The following is a 6,881-nucleotide window of genomic DNA, read 5'->3' on the forward strand; positions in this document are numbered from 1 at the left end:
ATTTTTCATTCCATACCACTTTTTGTTTTTTGAGTTTTTACCATGAACATGTATAATCTGCTCCAAAAATTAAGTAAAGATTATTGAAAAGAATTAATGGTAGTACTAGTGCTGGAAGCAGGAGGAGATAAGGTATACATATAAAGTGCTCACTGTGTGGAAGATACTGAGCTAAGTGCTCCATGTATGTTATTATTATGTTTATTCCACACACAGTACCATGACGGGGATTAAGTGAATTTCTCAAGGACCTACAGCTAATATGAGAGGGAGGCCATGATATCCCAGTAAACTTTTTATAACCAAAACAGAGTATAGTTCCGTCATGACAGTTGATTAATATTTGTTTATAGTAAAAACCCAGACAAAAGTGAAACATCATAGACAAGTGTAGGAACTTCACTTGTTACATTAGTCCCATCATCCATCTTTTTGTTGAAGTGGATGATATTTTTTGAATACTGACAGTATGTGTTCTTAATTTTTTGTGCTATACATAATGTATTGGCTACAGACATGGCATGCTTTTGGGTATGATCTCCACTATTAATGTTTTCTTTATCACATTTTTAGAAGTCTAGCAACTAATAGGCAATATAAATCAACGCCCAGTTCATAATGTTTGCTTATTTCCATATTTCCACAGTGTAAATACTTCCTCCATGGCTGATTTCAAGCCACTGACTCAGAGTGTGGAGTTGAAAAGACATGCACAATAACATACCACGATACAGTATTTCTGTTCCAGCAGTACAAGATGTAAACAACCTCAATATCACAGATAATAGTACTATAACTGGGAAGTGATAACTTTTGAGTTTATATTGCCTTTGTGGTTTATTTTATTTTATTTTATTTTATTTTATTTTATTTTATTTATTCATGAGAGACACAGAGAGAGAAAGAGAGAGAGAGAGAGAGGCAGAGACACAGGCAGAGGGAGAAGCAGGCTCCATGCAGGGAGCCTGACATGGGACTGGATCCTGGGTCTCCAGGATCAGGCCCTGGGCTGAAGGTGGCGCTAAACTGCTGAGCCACCCAGGCTACCTGTTTTTTTTTTTTTTTAATTTTATTTTAAAGAAAGCTCCACATCCAGCATGAAGCCCAATGTGGGGCTTAAACTCACAACCCTAAGATCAAGACCTGAGCTGAGATCAATAGTTGGATGCTTAACTGACTGGGCCACCCAGGTGCCCCATGTTGCCTTTGTTCTTAACACAATGCATTTACTAACAAGTTTATAGAATATATTTTGTAATTGAGTCCATGTTTAGCAACTGGCTTCCAAGTTCCTGAAAATGTAATAATTGGTTCACATAAGCCAGTATAAATCAGGTCCAGTGCACCAGTGTACGGGGACAGTTTTGAACCTAGATCTTCCTGATCTCATAGACCAGGTTTTTAGTCATTCTGTCACATGGTTCCATTCGCTAAACAGTTACTGAGCCCACTCACGTTGCCAGGCTTATGCTACTTATTAGAGATGCAGCAAAACATTGGCTCTGCCCTCAAGGAGATGACCACATAATCAAAGAGAAAAATGTTAATCAAAGAATCAAATACATTTAAAATGTTGCTTGTGATAATTGGAATGGTTTAATAGATCACAGGAAGCAACACTTCTCTGAGGAAAGAATGCTCTACTGAGATCTGGAGGAAGAATTAGAACCAAGTAGGAAAGAAGGGAACAGAGAACATCCAGACAATGGGAAATGGAATAAGCAAAGGTCCTGTGGCAGAATGAGCATAGTACGTATCTGGTCATGAAAGAAGACCAGTGTGGCTAGAACAGAGGAACAGATTGGAGCTGGTAGGGGGTGGGAGTGGGATGAAGACAGAGCAGTTGGCAGGGGGCTGACTATACAAAATGCTATAAACCTTGTTAAGGGGTGTTCTCTTTATATTAAAAAGTCATGGAAAGCCAGGTGGTGGTTTAAGTGGGGTTGACAAATTGAAGTGATGGTGCTATCATGAAGCTATTTTGTTTTGAAAAGACTCATGTCCTGCCTTGTGGAGGATAAATTGGAGCCAGATTTGAAGGGAATCCAGTAAGGCGGCTCTTCTGTAATCCAGGCAGTGGTATCAGTGGGGATAAAGAGAAATATAACAATTTAAGAGAAGCTTAAGAGGTAAGACTGTTAAGACCAATGATGGTTTGAAATTTGGAGTGGGACAAGTTGGGGAGACACGTGATGAGACTTCTCTCTTGGTAATGTCACTCAATGAGATTGGGATTTGGGGGAAGCCAGTTCTGAAGGTTTGGATGTGAATGCATCCTAAATTCAATGTTTGGCACATGAAGTTTGAGATATTTTTGCAACTTCCAGGGAACTGTGGATACACACTAGAATTATCCACAATCAGGATACAGCTAAAACCTTGTGTGTAAATGACAACACTGGAAAGAAAGGGACTACAACTGGAACAGAGGGGACCTAGAACACATGTAATGGTTCTCCTCCATTAGATATTGGTATCTGTCACTATGGAAATCATTTTATTTAATTTTTAAAAAGATTTTATTTATTTATTCGTGAGAGACACAGAGAGAGAGGCAGAGACATAGGCAGAAGGAGAAGCAGGCTCCCCGTGCTGATACAGGACTCGATCCCAGGACACTGGGATCACGACCTGAGCAGAAGGCAGATGCTCCATCACTGAGCCACCCAGGTGCCCCTGGAAATAATTTTAAATAAAGCATCTTATTTAATCCTCACAACAACTCATATAATAACTACCACTCTTCTCATTTAGTGAAAGAGGAAACAAACTTGGAAAGAACAACTTGCTCAAGGTTGCATGATTACTGACTGGCAAAGCTTGGAATCTGATCCAGGTTTTAATTTGATATAAAATCTCTACTCTGACCCTATGTTCAACATGGCTTCCTGGTTGGTTGCTTATGAACCGTCTTTGAGTCTAAGACTATGTTCTCTGTAAGCACTCTCAGCACTGTTTTTTTTTTTTTTTTAAAGGTGTTGTTGTTGTTGCTAAGTAAAGGAGTGAATGTTCAACTTCTGGCCACTATGATGGTGTTTTGTTTTGTTTTGTTTTTTGTTTTTTTACTTGCAGGAGGTCTCCTGGGATTTGGTACGAGACCAGGTACCATGCAAGGAGATCTCAAGACATTAGGATTGGGATCCTACTTGCCTTAGAGGAGCTCTCATGAGGTCCAAGGAGTGGAGGGTCTGGATTAATCAGGAATAGCAGCAACTCTTGGTGAGAGTCTGCTCTGGCATTAAATACATTTTCTAAATTTCTTATGATGATCTTGTTAGGAGTTGTCTTAGTTTGTTCAGGCTACTGTAACAAAATACTACAGATCGAGTGGCTTATGAACAGTAGAAATATATTGGTCACAGTTCTGGAGGCTGGAAGTCTGAGATCAGGGTGCCAACATGGTTGGATGAGGGTCTTCTTCTGGGTCATGGTTGTCTAGCTGTATCCTCATGTGAGGGAAAGGGCAAGCTAGCCCTCTGAAGTCTCTTATGTAAAGGTATTAATCCTAATCATGAGGGTCCTACCCTAAAGACCTAATCACCTCCCAAAGACCCCACCTCCGAATGCCATCACTTTGGGAATTCAGAATTCAACAGATGGCTTTGGGGGACACAAATATGCAGACCATAGCAGGTGTTACCAGAATCAATCCCTGTATGAGGAAAACTGAGGTTCTGTGAGGCACATCTTAACCTTGCAAGTGACCAGAAGAGATTCCTGTCAGGTTTCTGATAACCTCTGCTGCTCCAGGCTGCCATTCTCCTCAATGTCTTGTAGACTATACCTGAGGAATGTAGGAAAAGTACACCCTCTTTATCACTGTCTCTCCCTTACCTGGCAAGCTACCAAGTTACTTAGAACAAAACTAAGCATGGAAATCCGTCACTTTTGTTGACTCCTTCCCCTGGAGCTGTTCAAAAAAGAGAACCCACACTGGACAAGTGGCTGGGTGGGTGAGTTGGGGAGGAAGCTCAGGGCCCATGGAAGGTCCACACTGGAAGGTCAGGCTCCTAATAACAGGGAAAGGGGTTTAAAATTCAAACTATAATATAATATTTACTGGCTCATATTTCTCTTTTGCTAGAATTATTCTACTTCATGAGCTTCTGTGGGAATGGATCTTGGGACTCAGCCTGTTCAGCCTGCTCCCAGGAAACTTGAGATCTACTAATCCATCATAAAAGCAGCTACATATAACATTTGTAATAAAAAGTTAAAAACAAAAACAAAAAAAAGTTAAAAACAATTTTTTTAATTTCTCTTCTGAGAGAACACAGAATGCTCACCCAACCTGATTATTAAAGTAAAAAAAAAAAAAAAGCATAAAATTTATTTACTGAGTAAGCATTATTTTCCTGCTTCTACAGATTTCATTCCACCAGATTTCTCCATTTAGAATTGCTGTTCACCTCTACTCTCCAGTTTGTGGTGGGATTGAGGGAAGCCCTGGCTCTGACTCCTGGTAAGGACTTGGAGCAATGTTTGATACAGGATTGTTTTTTACTGCAAGTGCTAAGCCAATGATAACTGGTTTCCCTACTCCTTGTGAGAAAAAATCAGGTCTAAGAAATACAGAAGAAAGCAGGTGAATGAATGGCAGATCAAGTAGCCACGTGTTGCACCTGGACTAACCTCATGGAGAGACCCAGTTCTTGAGAAAATAGTGTTCAGGAGAATAGAACCCTTGGTGTGCAGTATGAATCTTGTGGTGTTGGGAAGGTAGTTGCATGGACGAGGTAGGCTGAGACTTGGTCTTGTCTCAGAATAACCATTTTAATTGGAATAACCAAGGCATGAGATCCAGAAGGAGTTTGACAACACCTTTCCTGAAGCAACATCATTTTTCTGTGTCTCATATATTTTTGTACCAAACTGAAGACCTTCAACAGGCTATTCAAATAGCCATTTCTCCCAGCCAAATACATTTTCTCATTAATCATGCAGAAAGTATTTACATTCAACGTGTGAAATTGTATTCGACAGTATGGCCCTAATAGTGTTTTCTTACTGACGTTTGAATAAAAAAAAATTTGAATGAACATTCATTTATGTTTGATTTCTTATGTCCTCAAAAGTTAAGAATTCAGATAGGACATATAATTTGGCTGTTATGAGCACAGGTCCTAGGATCAGCTAATCTGCTTTGATGCTTCCAACAATGTGCTCATGGTTATATTGCTATGTATTGAATTCAATGCCATTCATTGAAACCTCAACTTTGGCTGCTAATCTATAGGGTGTTGAGAGAATTAGATCAAGTGGTAATGCACATTTAAAAAAGGATTTTATTTATTTATTTTGAGAGAGAGAGGAAGAGAGCATGTGTGTGTGAGCAGACGGAAGGGGAGAGGGGGAGAGAGAGAGAGAGAATCTCAAGCAGACTCCTCATTGAGCACAGAGCCTGACATGGGGCTCCATCTCATGACCCTGAGATCATGACCTGAGCTGAAATCAAGAGTGGGACACTTGACCGACTAAGCCACTCAGACACTGGCACATGCACATATTTTAGCACAGTTCCAAACTCCACCAATTTTAGGTTCATTGCTATCTACCTAGGACTCAGCATGAAGTCTTGAAAATTGTAGAAACTAAAAGTGCAGAATTAATACTTCTCTTTTTCTGATTATGACTTCTCTTAAGGGTGCATTTATTCAATCTCTTTTGAGGAGGGAATATGCGACTTTCTGGGTCATCACATGCTCTCTCTGGATAAGATTTCCCTCATTATCATTAAGTGATTAGGTTTTGTCTTTGAAAATCTACATAATTGACTCCATAATTGATTTTAGATTGTTTGTAAAATTTGTTCATTTGTAAAATAGGTACTCAATTAGAAACTCTCAGATGTGTTCTGAGTAGATATAGTATATGAATAGTGTGTGCTCTGTTCTTTTACGGGTATAATATTTATCCTCTGCTTGAATTTTATTCCTTCTGTATTAGCATGTGACTCACTAGATCTACTTTATTTGGTAAATATTTACTGAGTGCTCATTATGTGCTGGCTCTGTTAGGTACTGAAATCATGGGATGGTTACCAGACTTGACACATAAAAATATTGTATGGGACATAATTGTATTTAAAAATAACTTGTTATATATTTGAAAATCAAATCTACTCGGGCTCTGCTTCTTATCTGCTAACTCTCAGTTATGGTGCTCGTTTTCAAATAGTTTTTCACAGAGTGTCAAGAGTTCCTCAGATGATCACCACACAAGTGTGGGGGAAGCTGTGAGAAAGTCCAGGTGCAGAAAGGTAGACCAGAGAAAGTGGCATCTAAATTGAGTTGTGAAGGATGAAGAGGACTTAACTCAGCAGGTACTCTGATTAGGAAAGTGCTTCAGGCAGAGGGATCAGCCTGTTGGAAAAGATGGAGGCAGAAACCAGCTTGAAGAATTTGTCAGACTGCTGCATAATTTAGTAATTCACATAGACTCAGATATGAGAGAAATGAGAGGAGAATTCCTCATGAGGCTCAGATGCACTTCCAGTCCCAGGTTCCTGAATTATCACCCTATTTTCCCAGACATCTCCTCCTTTCACTTAAGCTAGCTTGAATGCATTTTAATTATTTATAATAATAGGCTTAATTAAAACAACTAAACACTTAGTAAATCCTAAAGGAGTGAACCTAAGTGGAGATTCTGATCTTTCTTTTTTTGGGGGTGGGGTAGAATAGTTATATAGTTGATTTATGATGAGAAAATCTCATACTGCTGAAGTTTCCTTTAAAAAATCTCTTAGATTGCCCACCAAGACTTATATCAAGAAACATTCAAGAGGGAGCCAGATCAAGAGAGGAAAGGCACTGCTTTCCTCCTGCAGGTCCCAGGGCTTGAGCTCTGTGACCAGAGTGGCAGGTGACTAGCAGCTCTCA

Source organism: Canis lupus, chromosome 1, assembly GCF_011100685.1.
Source record: "Canis lupus familiaris isolate Mischka breed German Shepherd chromosome 1, alternate assembly UU_Cfam_GSD_1.0, whole genome shotgun sequence".
Classification (NCBI taxonomy): Eukaryota; Metazoa; Chordata; class Mammalia; order Carnivora; family Canidae; genus Canis; species Canis lupus.